This window comes from Maniola jurtina, chromosome 23 (genome assembly GCF_905333055.1).
Source record: "Maniola jurtina chromosome 23, ilManJurt1.1, whole genome shotgun sequence".
Lineage (NCBI taxonomy): Eukaryota > Metazoa > Arthropoda > Insecta > Lepidoptera > Nymphalidae > Maniola > Maniola jurtina.
In genome coordinates, this window is record NC_060051.1 from 7,416,902 (window position 1) to 7,433,851 (window position 16,950).

The window sequence follows — 16,950 nt, forward strand, 5'->3', positions numbered from 1 at the left end:
AGATAAACTAGTTAATTTGCAGATTTCCTCCGTAATTTACAGAAGCGAGCCGTCAACATCCACAGCGCAACGAAGCTCGAGAAGGTAAAGCTGAATGAAGGGATGACGGAGTAGTCTTCTGGCCCATTAAAAATCTTGTCCCTTTCATTCACATACTCAGGCCGCTATTAAATGTACATTTATTCGAAACTAGATGCGTCGATTTAGATTTTTAAAATCCTTTGATTATCCGGGATAAAAGCTGCCTATATCAATTTCCGTCATGCAAGCTACCTCTGTACCAAATTTCATACAAATCGGTTAAATGGGCCTTTAAGAATCCTGTGAGAACTCCTTGATTTTTCGGGATAAAATGTAGCCTATGTCCTTATGCTCGGAATGTAAGCTAACTCTTTACCTTTCATCAAAATCGATTAAACTGACCCACCACCATGAAAACTACCATATTATTCCATTGAACTGATCTAAAATTCAACTAAACACAGGAAGTTAAATAAAAGATAAAAAGGACCCCTGCAGGTAAATCATTAATTATTTAACCCTAAAAACGTTAGAAAACGAAATTAATTAATGGAAACCCGATCGAAGTAACCCAGCAAAGACAAATGTGGGTCACAAAGGCCCAGGCGATGTCAAATGCAGGCGGGTGCGGAAAAAAAAGAAAATGTAAGCTAGAACGCCACTCGGTCGTGTTTTGCTTTGTTCTATTTTCAAATTCACATGGAATATTACTTTAGCTATTTATTATTTTATTGAACTTGTTAATATTTAAGTATCACACTTAATATTATCACAGATATTGTAAAAGCGTTAGTTTGTATGTGTGTGTGGAATGGAGATAGATTATACTTACTCTTTATTTAAGACATAGGCTTTTTATCCCAGAAAATCAATGAGCCAGACTACACAAACTTATATCCACGCGGACGAAGTCGCGGTTATCCTCTAGTATATTATGTTTTTAATGGTATCTCTTGTCCCTTACCTATACCGTATGTCTGTTTTGATGTCTGTGCGTCAAGATAACCCTACACATAAAACTCTCAACGAATAGGTTATCAAGGCTAAAAATGACAGATATAATATTCAAAACGTACCATCCATCAGCAGTACAACTGTTAGATAAGTGTGACACTTGTCAAGTTTATGTCACTTTTATACAACGGATGGATAAAAGGTAACAGACTGATAGACAGACAGATATTTTTGCCTTTTTACATGACTGCCTAAAAAAGGAGTCTAATCTTTCGGTTCATGTACCGATATAATCATAGATAATATGTATACCTAGTATTATTATCCATGTGAGTTTCTTTATTCCACCATAACTTCTAGACGCCTGAACAGATTTGGATGTAAGGGTTATCATTAGAATCATCATCCTAAATGACTCTGGCTATAATCTTTTTGAAAAATTCAATATGGCGGCTGTATGGTAGTCAAAACTTTTACTTTTTAATTAGTTTTTTGGCAGGATTATCGTATTAACCCATTCTTGACCGCCGTACCAATTTGGGAACACTTACTTATTGAAGTGAAATAAAAAAAGTGTTGACATTAGTTAATATATTATTATATTTATGAGTAGTTGAAAGTGCAGTGATTGAATATAAAATAAAATAAAAAAATTATCATCAGTATTATTTTAGTAACGATCCATCAAATTTCGTTATCGAGAGACATGTGGAGGTATGTATAGTTTTATAATTATAATTTTATATACATAAAATATTTCATCAATAATAATTATATTTTGTCAAATTCAATAAATTTCTAAATATTTGCAAGCTTTTTTAGTTACTTATACTAAGTATATAAAATTTTATAGGACTTCAAATATTACTGTACCAATTTGGGTACAATGGCCACAAGTATAGTACTGGAACACTAAATATAACAATTTTTACAGATTATCAAGATGAACTGAAAAGGCATTATAGTGCCAAATACAACCTTTGAAGGTTAGAGGAAGCTATTAATTCGATTTTAGAAGATAGATATAACAGTTTGAAGTATGATTTCGCTATAAATCTACGAAAGGTTGACACCGTTACTGATGAAGAAGTAGGGTTTGACGACAACAAGACTCCATCAAGCTTGCCAAATGACGTTCTTGGAAATATAGAAATACTAGCGACCACTTGCGGCTTAGCTCCCGTGGGAATTTTGCAAAATACGACCTTATTCTTCATCAACGTTATAAAAGAAACATTTATGCAAAATTTCAATTTTCTCGATCCAAGAGTTTGGGCTGGGCGCTGATGTGTCAGTTGCTGAGTGAGTCCGAAAAAAAAAAATCTAAGGTTACCCTTCTAGTTTTTGTTTGGCCTCAAATGGGTTAAAAAAAAATTGAGACTTATCGTATGAGATAAGTAAGTTACTTAAAATCGGAAGGCATGACATACAAATGCAAAAAAATCTCAGCTGGGACTCGCTCGAAAGTGTGGATCGGGCTTTAAAAGAGCGATTTCCCTCGGGCTACGGCTGTGTAAACGAATTTCAACACAATACTGTTCCAGACAGCCGTATTCATATTTTTGGAAAAATTTAAAAGGTATTCGAGTGAAAATTTTCAACTTTATTATTAAAATTGTTATTTCAAATTTTTTAAAAATTCCACTTCCACTTGTCAATAATAACTATCTATAGAGTATCATATTCTGCTCTCGCCTCTAATACTATGAAGAGATAAAGTCTAGGTATATGTTTGAATATAAGGGATAATCTTCGAAACTACACATTCGATTTCAAAAATCACTAAAATGTACCTAATTCCTGAAAGGCCGGTAACTCATTGGTGGTTCCTCTGGTGCTGCAAATGCACATGGGCGGCGGTAATCACTTAACTTCAGGTGACCCTTCCTGTTCCCCTAGGATTTTCCCCCTCTTAATTCACGTGGATGAGGTCCCAAACATCGGCTACTTATTTTATTTTATTTTATAAACTAATTGATGGGACTTCATCCGCGTTTTTAAAAATCCCATGGGAACTCTATGATTTTCTGGGATAAAAGTAGCCAATATCTCTCTCCGGTTCTTTAGCTACACCCCCATGCAAAAATCATGTCGTTCCATTGCTCCGTTACCACGTGATTGAAGGACAAACCAACTAACATAGACAATTTCGCATTTTTAATATGGGTCGGGATTCTTTGCTATCAATAATATTTTACAAAACATCAGCTTGTAAATCTCCTAAAGGTAACGCGGTTTACTCGTTATCATTTTACCCTAAAAACACAAAAAATATACACCTATATCGAACAATTCGATAGCGCGAGAAATGTATGCGTGTAGAATAAAACACGTTTTCCCTCGGGCGCTGGCAGTGTGAATGAATTTCCCCAAAAATGCCGTGTTCAGACAAACTGTATTAACATTTTCTCTCTCTCTCTCTCTACGATGTGTTACCCATTACTAAGGGTCGTGATCCCTTCCATCAAGGATTCTTTTATGAACGATGTATATGTCTCGATTTTTAGGGTTCTGTACCTCGAAAGGAAAACGGAACACTTATAGGATCATATTGATGTCTGTCTGTCTGTCCATCTGTAGTGTCTGTCAAAAAATAAATGAAAATCTGTTTTAGAATGTACAGGTAAAGCCCTTTCATAAGATACCCCACTTGGTATAGTTATCTTATTTTGAAAATTGAAACACATTTTAATTTTTTTTTAATGATATAACCACAAATTCGCGGTTTTCAGATTTATTCCTGTACTTGTGCTATAAGACCTACCTACCTGCCAAATTTCATGATTCTAGGTCAACGGGAAGTACCCTATAGGTTTCTTGACAGACACGACGGACGGACGGACGGACGAACAGACAGACAGACAGACAACAAAGTGATCCTATAAGGGTTCCGTTTTTCCTTTTAAGGTACGGAACCCTAAAAAAGTCAGAGCAAAGTCAAAGTACTCTCTATAGATCTCACCCTTAGGGTCTGTGGTTCTAGCATAAGCTTCTTTAATACGTTCACCTGATATTTATACCTACCCATCTCCCACCGTACATACCGCTGGCTATAAGCCAAAATTTTGAGAAATAACCACGGGGGCCTTGGCGGAATTGTCGCTTTTGCATCTTTTTTCCCGCCGCTCAGCCGAGCGGAAATGAAAAAGATTTATTTCCTGGCTGTATAGCAACCTATTTTACATTTTTTGCGCCCAATATTTAGGATATAAACCTAGATTTTTTATCATCGTTTTTTTTATTCATGTACAAGTTAGCCCTTGACTATAATATCACCTGGTGGTAAGAGATGATGCAGTCTAAGATGGAAGCAGGCTAACCTGGAAGGGGTATGGCAGTTTTTATTAAACCCATACCTACTCCTTTGGTTTCTACATTTTTGTACATTAATTGAGTAAAAGCTTTATCATCGACATAAAGACCAAAACAGATTTTTTTTAATTTTGGTTGTCAGTCTGTCTGTTCATTTGAATGAAATGTTTTTATACCTATCTTTCATAAACGGGACGGATTTACGTTTTATAAATACAAATCGGTCTCATTTCAATTCGAGCAAAGTGAAAATACGCTCTATGGATAGTCTAAGCCTTGGTTCCAATTAATCCAATCAGCCGGTGTGCGTTGCGCCTAAGATTACCCGGGCTTTAGGAAACAATGATTGAAACTACAAACATAAAATAATAACCTTTTGCGGACTTCGTCTGTGTTCGTGTTAGCTGGCGGGCGTGCTCTGCCTTTTTGGAGTGTTTTTTTTTGTTAAAACTGACTGGAAAGCGCTCTAAGGGGGTGCCGTGCGTGTGTCGGCGAGCGCCGGCACAGACGGGGTCCATACTTGTATCGTCTCCCTAACTTGTTACAAATAACTACAAACTTGATATTGGCTAATCTTTGTTAAGCCAGACGAGAGAGCAAAAAAAAAAACCTTTTGCGCGATATAATTTTTCCCAATGCGCAAATATGAATGTATTATATTAATTATCCGGGCCAACCACAGCTTAACAACCGGGGAGCATGTTGTATTTTATATTTTCATCATGACCGCAAGCGGTGGCGTCGTACAAGCGTCGATAGGCCTTAATACCTTCGACATAAAGATTATAATCCCGCGATAATAATCCAGCGCGAATACAGTACAAAGCTGCTTTATTGCGTATAACTTAAAGAGTATATTCCGGTGGAATCTGTTAGAGCTTTTCACACTGGCTGGATAACCGCGCGTTTTAACTGCCACAACGCTAGTAACAGTCAAGATGCGGTTGAGTCTGTATGATAAAAGTCTGCAGGTCTACTAAAATTCGACAGCTCCAAACTGTGTTACACAGCAAAATCGTCGCGTTAGCGTTACAGCAGCAAAAACGCGCGGTTATCGGACCAAGCTGAGAATAACCATAACTTATAGATAAAGCCTGTTTTCATTCCAGTCTTGTATATTGAAAAATGACAGCTCTTTCATATAAATTTATGGATCATTGCTGCTACTGAGTACTTTAGCCAATAGCGAGAGTGTCACCCAATTAGAAGTTATTGTGATGGTCAAACTGTAGCTGAAAATTTTTTCCTACAGAACCTTACCTTACCTTCCAGAAACGAGAAAACGCATCCAAACCGTCGCATAAGTGCACTTTCTCACGAAGACACCAGTGATGGAGCAAACAGGCGCGCTACCAACAAAATTTAGGTACCTGTACAGCTCTATTGAGTGTCCGCTTGGTTGCGCGACCAAGCGGACACCAGGTGAGGTGTCGCGATCTGTGTTTCCTACCAATTACAATCCGGGTATCTTTAAAACAAGAGTGAATAGGCACCTTCTAGGTAAACGCGTCCCATCTTAGACCACATCATCACTTTCCATCAGGTGTGATTGTGGTCAAGCGTTTGCCTATAGTGAATAAAAAAAAAAAAGGTGCCATCCATAGCGCTGGTGTCTTTTAGAGATAGTGCCGGTAACGTTATGGCAGTATAAACGCGCGGTTCTCCAGCCAATCTGAGGATACCCATAACTTATTGATGAACCCAGTTTTCACATCGGTTTTGTATATTGAAAAATGACAGCTCGTTCGTACGTCCACTGCATGTGCGTGGTCGAGCCAATGGAATTGAAGCTTGTGATTTAATTAATTAAAATTAACCCACCTACTTTACTTTGAGGCCTGTACATTTTTTAAATATATATCAATTAAGTTTAATAAAGGTGATTGCCTAGTGGTTAAGATGTTAGCCTCCTAATCGGCGGTCGGCGGTTCAATCCCGGGCAGGCACCTCTTACTTTTCGGAGTTATGTGCGTTTTAAGTTATATATAGTTATAGGCACCTTCTAGGTAAACGCGTCCCATCTTAGACCACATCATCACTTTCCATCGGGTGTGATTGTGGTCAAGCGCTTACCTATAGTGAATAAAAAAATAAAAAATAAATATATAGAAACATGCGTTACTTCGCGGAAGTCCATAATATACAGGGAACCGACAGCTTAATTTGCTATAATCCGCTAAACCCAATGATATTAGAAGCTATACCAGACAAATATATGTATGGCGCAACATGCAGTATGTCCTCCGCGAGGACGAAGTCGCGGGCATTATCTAGTGTTATAATAATGGAGGTACCTAATATTTAGGCTTATTTTTTTTTTCTTCCGTTACTTTAGTTTTCTGTTGTTTCTGTTATTTTATTTCTCTTTTGTTTCTGTTATTTATTGATTTTGTTGGTGACGTTATTTTATTTTTTGTTCTTTCTGTTTTTCTGTTATTTTTTTTGTTGTTTTTGTTATTGCTGTTATTTTTGAACATTTTTTAAAAATAGGGTGAAATGTGCTAAATAAATAAATGAGGTAATATTTAGGCTTAAGTACCTATAGATACCTACTAATAAGATGATACTCGATTATAATTTCGTTACATGGCTTGATAGTTACAGATCGTTAGCTCGCTATTCAATGGGCCCACGGCAGACATCTTGCATTGAGCTACACATCATAGAGATACAAACCCAGTAAATCTCATACTATATTGTGTTTAAAAAAAAACGCTCCCACGTGCAAGGAGAGGTAGGCTGGGAAGCTTCGGCCGTGGCTAGATAGGTAGCTAGGCGGCCCTACCGGCAAAGCCTGGCTGCTAAGCGATTTAGGGTTCCGGTAAAATGCCGTGTTAAAACTTAAAGAGTATGGATATAACGAAACCTGCCAGGTTAGCCCGCTTCTATCTTACAGTGCATCATCATTCATCACTTACCACCAGGTGAGGTTGCAGTCAAGGGCTAACTTGTGTCTGAATAAAAAAAGGATCTGATAGTACCTATCACCACTACTTTTATTGCAAAACGCAAGCAACCTAAAGTTAAGTTAGGTGCTTGCTTAATTTTCATGGTGGCCATTTTGAATTTTTGTTATTTGTTGTTATAGCGGCAATAGATATACACATTCTCTGGAAGTTTCAACTGTCTATCTATTCCGGTTCACGAGATCAGTCCGATGACAGACAGATGGACGGATGGACGAACTTCGGAAGCTTAGTAATAGGGTATTTAGAGTCCCGTTGGCACCCTTCGGAACCCTAAAACTGAGACTGGTTCTCTTTTTCACATTGAGACCACTTTGCGAGATATCACCGCTTATAGCGTATGATATCTATCTGGCACCTTGTGTTGTTTTACACTTCGAAACATAATATGCTAATAATCTGCAATGTTGTACTTATCATTCATTGTCTCTAGACTTTAATTTCTTTCTTAAATTTAGTTTCTTTAAAATTATTCCTAAATTAGAAATATAAAAAGATAACATTATTTACCAGTTAGCCCTAATTCACACGAGCGTTATAAAAGCGTTGCGTTAAAACCCGGCATTGCCGAGTATTAACGGTGAACGCGTTAAAAAAGTGTTGTCGTGTGAACAAATACTTGGGAATGCATTTGTTCTATTTGAACGCTTTTTTAACGGACGTCAAAAAGCTCTCGTATGAATGAGGCCTTATGTTGGGACAGTTTTGTGGGATTTAACTGCCTCTAGTATATGACATCTCTATGGCATCTTGTGTTGCTAATTTCACGCTTCAAAACATATGAATTAATCCGCCATATTGTATCGATCATTTATTGGCTTTAGATTTTAATTTGGAATGGATTATATTATCCAGTCAAGCGTGGTGATGAAAAGTTGTATTTATTAATAACTAGCTGATGCCCGCAGCTTCGCCCGCGTGGATTGGTCAGATCCCCTGCAGCATCAGGATTGAGGAGTTGGACTCCAAATTTTTTATGAAACAATGTCGCAAAGTTCCTCTATCGATTAAAAAGAAATGACGCAAATCGGTTCAGAAATCTCGGAGATTTCGGTGTACATAGGTAGAAAAACACAACTCCCTTTTTGAAAATCGGTTAAAAAAGTAGCCTATGTTACTCCCTGGTCAATTCTCTACTTGTCTGTGAAAATCCCGTCAAAATCGGTTCAGCCGTTCCCAAGATTAGCCTTTTCAAACAGACAGACAGACAGACAAAAATTTTAAAAACGTGTGATTCAGTTATAGTATCGTTCAAATAACCATATGACCTTAATATGCGGTAGTTATTTCGAAATTACAGACAGACACTCCAATTTTATTTATTAGTATAGACTAGAAGATGCCCGCCACTTCGTCCGCGTGGATTTAGGTTTTTAAAGATCCTGTGGGAACTGTTTGATTTTCCGGGATAAAATGTCAATTACAGGGACGCAAGCTGCCTCGGTAGTCGGTACCAAATTTCCTACAAATCGGTTAAGCGAATGGGTTTTAGGAATCCCGTGGGAACTCTTTGATTTTCCGGGATAAAAAGTAGCCTATGTCCGTCCCCGGGATATACGCTAACCCTGTACCAAATTTCGTCAATCGGTTAAACTGTTGGGCCGTGAAAAGGTAGCAGACAGACAGACAGACACACAGGCACAGACAGACAGGCATTTATAATATTAGTATGGATTTTGTCAATAGAAATAGGTGGGCTCGCCGTGAGAAGCCGGGGTGGGTTAACTAGTTTCTAATAAAACAAAAGAAATAACTCCAAGTTACTACAAGACAGGAAACAGGTTAAATTCGACATCAAATCACTAACGTGATCACAAAGGACCGCCCGGGCTACGGATATGTACCTATTTCCCCTCGAAGATGCCACGTCCTTTGATATTGTACGGACATCAAAGTCTTTTGACAGTCAGTTAGAAACAAAGATGTTAGTGAACTGTAGTTAACTTGATATTAATATAATAGTGTTAACGAGTTGTTTTGATAGAAGTTTAAACGCGATGACGGGTTTTAACTGGGGATTTACTCGTAGACGAAATAAAATGAAAATTTAGAAGGCCGGTATAACGGGCGGATAGTAATTAAAACTATTTTATCAAATTATAGTTTAATTAAAAAGTAATAAAAAACGCTTTTATGGACAGCATGTTAAAATTTTATGTCAGACTTTGAGCTGAGATAAACCTATTTTTCTTTGGTTCACGTTTTTCGAAGTCAAAACCTATCACACTAATATTATAAATGCGGAAGTTTGTGTATGTGTGTGTGCGTGTGTGTGCGTGTGTGTGTGTGTGTGTGTGTGTGTGTGTGTGTGTGTGTGTGTGTTTGTGTGTGTGTGTATGTTTGTTACTCCTTCACGCAAAAACCACTGAACGGATTTGGCTGAAATTCGGAATGGAAATAGTTAATATCCTGGATTAGCACATAGGCTACTTTTTATCCCGGAAAATCAAAGAGTTCCCACGGGATTTCGAAAATCCACGGGGAAAAATTCGCGGGCGTCTGCTAGTGATTAATAAGCCTTATATATGATTTCAGGCTTATTTCGTGGTTTGACGACATAGGTACGAGTATCATAAATTATTATAATCTAAATAACGGGTAGGTTCATAGCACGATTAATATTACGGAAGTCCAGTCGAAATTTCAATCTTGCAGCTCTCATAGTTTACTTTTAAAAAGTACATATAGACAGACTGACAAACGAACAAACGGACTAAGCGAATTTATAAGCCTTGTTTTTACCCGTCTGCGGCAAAGCCAAAAGGAAGGGTTATGATTTTAGCAGTCTTTGTATGTGTGTATGTATGTTTGTATCCAGATTCTGTGTGTTCCACCGTAGCGCCTAAGCTACTGCGCCGATTTTGATGAATGAGGTGTCGATCGATTCGTCGTAAAGGTCCGGGTGACATAGGCTACATTTTATACGAAAAAAATTGCCCTAACGGATGTTACATGAAAAAAGTGGGGGTCTCCAAAATTTTTTTTTTTTTTTGCTATTGTATCGAGAGTAACAAACAAATCGTTTTGTTATTTTCTTGCCTGTTGACGGCAGGTATGAGCTATTTGGTTAACAGGGCTCTCTCCGTCACTCGTTTCATACAATCGTAGTTCCAATTTCATTTGAATATTAAGCAACCAAAGTCCATGAAATTTTGCAGACATATTCTAGAAACTAATATCTGTGTCTGTGGTGTTTTAGATTTTTCTAAAAATATGTAGTTTTAAAATTACAGGGGCTCAAAGATTTGTGTGAAAATTTTTAAGACCGCGTAACTTTGAAACTGAATATTTTACAAGAAATCTGGAAAACCACAGACATAGATATTAGTTTCTAGAATATGTCTGCAAAATTTCATGGACTTTGGTTGCTTAATATTCAAATGAAATTGGAACTACGTTTGTATGAAACGAGTGACGGAGAGAGCCCTCTTAAATAACTCCCCGTTAACGTCCGATACGAAATGAGAGTGATCGCAATAAAATTTTATACCTGGACATAACTTTATGGGGAGACGAAGGAAAGTGAGCAAGCGTGTGTTGCATTTTTGTAGCATGTTCCGTGATAATCGACCTTTTAAGTATTACTAGCTGATGCCCGCGACTTCGTTCCCGTGAATATAGGTTTTTAAAAGGTTAGCCTAGTGGCTAACCTCTTATTTCAACTTTTCAGATTTTAGTATGTGCGTTTTAAGTAATTAAGTATCATTTGCATTAACAGTGAAAGAAAATATCATGAGGAAACCTTCTCACTCGAGCGTTATTTAAGGTGCCCACGCACCTGAGCTTTGCTGAACTGCAGACCGCAGCACAGTGCGGCAAAATATCGTTTCTATCATTTTGTATGGAGCATATCGCACTAGAGCGGCGCTGCCGCGTGTCGCGGCTGGAGAGAATATTTTGCAGCGCGCTGCCGCGAACGCGCAGTTCAGTTCGAGTGCGTGGGCACTTTTATAATGTTCTCAGCGGGTGTGTGAAGTCTGCCAATCCGCACTTGGCCAGTCTGGTAGACTTGACCAAATGGGCCAAATCCTTGTCATTTTAAGTGGAGACCCGTACTAAGTAGTGAGCCGGCGTCCAGCGATGGGTTGAGGTGATGATAAAGATGTGTTAAATCAGAGAATATTGCCAGAATTTTTGCCACATGAATACAATTGTTTTTAGTTTTTTTCTGTACCTTCGTTTTGTCTTTTGATTCTTTAAAAGAAAGAAAGAAAACTAATAATTTCTTGTTTTGTGTGCAATAAAGTTTTTGTCTATCTATCTATCATTGTGATAGGTGACCTGACGCAGACAACGGTATCGTTTAAATATTTCGCCACGGATCCTCAACACAGCGGTCTGCAGCATATAAATTTTCCACACAGGTCTAACACCTTTTTGCACTTATTCGCCGGTGCTGAGTTATTGAGATGTCCCCGCATACGGTTTTGTTTTCATTATCTCTGTCAAAGGGGTCCCGTTAGGTTTCCTTTTCAGGTCCAATTTTATCGCACTAGGTGGAAAATGGGTTACCTGTTTTTGTTTTACTTACATTCTCTTTAGAGCGGATAACATTTAATGCATTTTCATAGATACCTCTGTATCTGTAATCTGTCGATAAGTTACTTAGCAATGTTGTTATTCGTCAAAAGTATTTTTGACAAATAACAGCGTTGTTAATTAACTTATCGACAAGTTAAAGATAGATTGAGCATTAAGTTTAGCTGTAAATTACTTAGATGATATCCGTGACTTCGTCCGCGTGGATTTAAGTTGTCAAAATCCCGTGGTAACTCTTTGATTTCCCGGGGTACAAAGTTAGTAGCTTATGTCACTCTCCAAGTCTTTAAGATGGGATCCCGACCCAAAAAGAGGGGTGTTATAAGTTTGACGTGTGTATCTGTGTATCTGTCTGTGGCATCATAGCTCCTAAACTAATAAACCGATTTTAATTTAGTTTTTTTCGTTTGAAAGGTGGCTTGATCGAGAGTGTTCTTAGCTATAATCCAAGAAAATCGGTTCAGCCGTTAGAAAGTTATCAGCTCTTTTCTAGTAACTGTAACCTTCACTTGTCGGGGGTTTTATAAACTTTTAATTTAAACTTGTGTTTTCACATAGCACAAGTATAGGAGTAAAACTGAAAACCGCGAATTTGTGGTTACATCATTTTAAAAAAAAAATTAAAATATGTTTCAATAATCAAAGTAAGATAACTATACCAAGTGGAATATCATACCAAAAGGGCTTTACCTGTACACTCTAAAACAGATTTTTATTTATTTTTATCCATAATAGTTTTTACAAAATACAAAATGACGGAAAAATTCTTGGCTGGTTTTTTCATTTGTTAAAGCAATTTTTAATGATCTACCTAATTGGTTTAAATAATTGCAAGGATAGTTATCTTTACGTAACACTAATCAAAGATCCTGAGGGACAATTTAATCTAAATACACTCACTAACGGACAATCTGAATCACAATAAAATATAACCTTTTTACCATAGCTCTTGTTAACATATAAATAAAGTTCAAAATCCAACGGAACTTTTCAACAACATAGAGAAGGTAGACTAGCAAACACAATCTCTAATTAATCCAGACGTATTAAACCCTATGATAACATTCTAAGGGTTTATGGAGACATCAAAACCAGTAAGGCATCTTATACCTGTCACCATCAAAGACTCATCATCCGCAGTCATTCGTTTGCTACGCGATTTTGAACCCTAATCCTATAGCAATAACTCAGTATTATACCCTTCTATTATTCTAGCTTAGACATGTAGCACTGTCAGCGAAAAATCAACTTTATACTAAAAAGAATAGAGTTAGTATTAGCTTGTAAAGGAATACTTAAAAGTCTGCTCCACAGTTTTGTTCAACATTGTAGTACAAATTGAAACCTTATGCGCTTGTATTACGGTAGTTTTTAAAGACATCAATGTTCATGTATGTGTCTAATTAAAAGTGTATTTTCGAGAATTAATTTGATGATGAAAAGATAAAGTGCGTTCGAGATGTCAGTGGAACGGCTGTTTGATGAAGCTACTTTTTTATAATTAATTATTCTTAAAGGTGCTTGGCCATTATTTTATTTGATAACACGTGTAAATTAAATAAACCGTGAATTTGTGGTTACATCACAGAAAAAAAAATTAAAATGTGTTTTAATTTTCAAAGTAAGATAACTATACCAAGTGGGGTATCATATGAAAGGGAAATGAAGGGTACGGAACTCTGAAAAACAGACGTATGTATTTGTATTTTGTATAGGTAATTGGATGCTCGAGATAATAACTTTGACTTTGCTTTCGAATTATTTTGTCCCTAAAAAGTCCGAGCCTGACACCTGACATCTGCAGGTCGAAAATTTCTATTTCCTTATTTGGAATTCAAATTAATTTCCTGGTTTTCTCGGGGTTAATTGGCGAATTTTGTCTGCAACACCAGTTTTTACCTGAAACAATTAAAAGGAAACAGTTATTACAAGAATATTAAAGAAATACCTATACTTATTATAGGTACTGACTTAGTATATTATATACAAGAATACATACAGGTATGTACGGTAGATTTACGGTACTGACTGACTGACATATCAACGTAACATTACCTACATAAATAAAGTACTTATAGCGTAGATCCTGGAGATGGACATTGAATGTAGAAGACTTTTATTCCAGAAACCTTTTTTACCCGACTACTTACAGCAAAGCCAAAAGGAAGGGTTATGTTTTTTTAATTAGAATAATTTTTTGCATACACAAACATATACATATATACAGAATTCACAGAAGAAACTATACATGAGGTTATTTTATTGCAAGATAGGCGCTTGACGACAACCATCACATCACATCACACTAATATTATAAAGGCGAAAGTTGGTATGTGTGTGTGTGTGTGTGTGTGTGTGTGTGTGTGTATGTTTGTTACTCCTACACGCAAAAACCACTCGACGGATTTGGCTGAAATTCAGAATGGAGATAAATAATATCCTGGATTAGCACATAGGCTACTTTTTATCCCGGAAAATCAAAGAGTTCCCACGGGATTTTGAAAAAACTAAATCCACGCGGACGAAGTCGCGGACGTAAGCTAATAAAATGCAATGATGAGGTCTATGTTGGAGCTAGTGCTTTCCTAGAAGGTGCCTATTCACTCTTGCCCTAAAAGTATTCAAGGTATACCTACAAAAACAATCACTCAATTTCCAATTTTGAACAATGATTAAAGGAACTCCAGGAATGTTTCCAGGAATATTAAAATTCTGACAATTTAGTCAAAATCGATTCTGTAGCGTGCGAAAAAGTTATCTCAATTTATTTTCTTAAAAGGAGAGAAATCGAGTAAAATAAATCAGCTTTAAAATCGAGTCGCCCGAGGAAAAGGGACGCGGGCCAAAAGACAGTAAATAGATTTGAAAATCATTTGAGCCTTGGGCAGACAAAACGCGTCGCTTCAGTGACTCATGGCAATAACGGGTTTGAACAATGCAGTTTTTTTTGTTTAACTACAGTGGTAGATAAATAATGATGAGGAATAAGATGGAAGCTAATCTGGAACTTGGAAGGCATGGCACATTACACATTAGGATTGGGATGCCCGTCCACTGAAGCGTATAGGGGTTTTATTTATAAACATGATGATGCGTTGACGCATCGCAAAAATTTCATCACTTACGGCATCGTACGAGAATACTCTGACCATCAATTTCTAGTGAGCCATGGACCGCACTACACTTCTACTTGCATATCTTACTTCTACTTGTGTTAAGATGCATCAAGACAAACCAAAAACAAAGTACACACACACTGTGATTTACTTTATTTTATTAGTACACCCCTTCCACTTTCTTTAATTTTTATTATCTCCTCACCCTAAGGTTGCCTGGAAGAGATCGCTATTTTAGCGATAAGGCCGCCTTTTGTACATTTAAATCTATAATGTTATTTATATATTACTGTCTTGTTGGTGTATAATAAAGAATATTTTACTTTTACTTTTACAGTGCATTGTGCGACGTCGTAGATTTTTGTCGCATCGCAGTGTTGTGGTCTCATGGATAAGCATCCAGGCACAAGTCAAGCACGCGTAGATGCCTTCTGTGTTACCAAAGTTTCCGCCGCGCTTTGTGTCTGTCCAGACCTTAAGTTGAAAAAAAAAGGTTCGTTCAAAATTATTTTTTGCCCTTACGAGGCAAAATTGCTGGTTGAACTCTGTTTTCATCGGATATCCGCTTTTCCGCACTGAGTAGGGTCGGCAAAAAACATTTATAAATAGCAGAATGGCATTTGAAAGCTCTGGATGTCGAATGTGTCTCTACTTGACGTTAATTTTGCTATGAAAAATATTCGAAATTAGAGGATGACCGTGACTTCGTCCGCGTGGATTAAGATTTTTCAAAAATCCCGTGGGAACTGTTTGATTTTTCGGGATAAAAAGTTTCTTAAGTCAATTTACGAGATACAAGCTACTTTGTACGAAAAAAATCATATAAATCGGTTTCACGGATGGGTCTTTGAGAATACAATCGAAGAGTTCCCTCGGAACGCTTCGATTTTCCGGGATAAAAAGTAACCTATGTGCGTCCCCGGGATGTAAGCTAAGTCTGCATCATATTTCATTAAAATCGGTTCAGCAGATGAGCCGTCAAAACGTAGACACAGACAGACAGATACACTCGCATTTATAATATTAGTATGGATAGTATGGATGGAAGACTTAGCTGCTGTCGCTACTTCGAAACCTCGCCGCCCATCCGTCTCGCTGAAATACCGTCATTTGTTAGGAGATGAGAGCAGACAGACACACATCCTGCAGCCGCGGCTAATCTCGCCTTATAAATGCACTGCATAGCTTACCGAAATTAACTTAGCGCTTAAGTCGAAAGCACATTACGGAACGAGCAGCCAAAATGATAGATACATTTTGAGAAAAGTTTGAAGAAAAAAGGTCTTTTTCGCAAACGTCCGTCCGTATTTAAAATAGCCCCCAAACAGAACAACTGTTTTGAGGTCGCCATCTTTTATCGAGCCAAGTTAGTGCTACAAATTACAAGCTCTATATTTTTTTTTTACGACGATTGATGCTTTTGTAAACTGATTTTCAAAAATGAAATCATTTTTTTTTTCGTTCGTAACGAAGCAAACGACAACTCTTTTTTCTAAATAATACATAGTTGGGATAGATGAATACAGAAACAGAAGAAATAACCCTTTTTTAAATTTTTTTGGTATGTGACCACAAACTCCGAATTTCGGATTTTTCCTTGTGCTGAAAGACATTGTTACCTGCCTATTCCATGTTTCTAGGTCAACGGGAAGTAGGTACCCTAGGTTTTGAATCCCTTGACGGATCTTCGTGGACACGATAAACGAGAACGAAGTTATCCTTATAAGGTGTTCTTTTTTGTCTGGAGGTACGGATCCCTAAAAATACATGAACAATACAACAATCGATAGAGTTCTTCAACGAAAACAAACTGAAATTCCCCCGGCACAGGTCAGCAAAGACATTAAACTTTGAGATGAATTGGTCATCGCTGCACACACTATTGTCACTCTGGGAATACAAACTGCAATATCTCCTAAACTTGGGCACAATGATATATCGGTATCGGGTATTATTGGACATTTTCTATCGCAGGAATTGTGGAAACTAGATAAAGTGAACTGAAAACTAGAAGTAACTACAACTAATTTCATTTCAATTCA

At 37.2% G+C, this 16,950-nt stretch overlaps 1 protein-coding gene and 1 long non-coding RNA gene across 2 annotated transcripts in view; both read right to left on the reverse strand.

Moving 5' to 3' along the window:
* The window catches only part of LOC123877398, a 757,955-nt gene that overhangs the window by 312,755 nt on the left and 428,250 nt on the right, over positions 1-16,950 (reverse strand). The window lies entirely within an intron of this gene.
* LOC123877414 lies at positions 1,304-13,823 on the reverse strand. The gene is made up of 3 exons (XR_006798580.1): positions 13,813-13,823; positions 4,965-4,969; positions 1,304-1,382 (listed from the first exon to the last, which is right to left on the reverse strand). It is a non-coding gene; the product is annotated as an uncharacterized LOC123877414 (long non-coding RNA).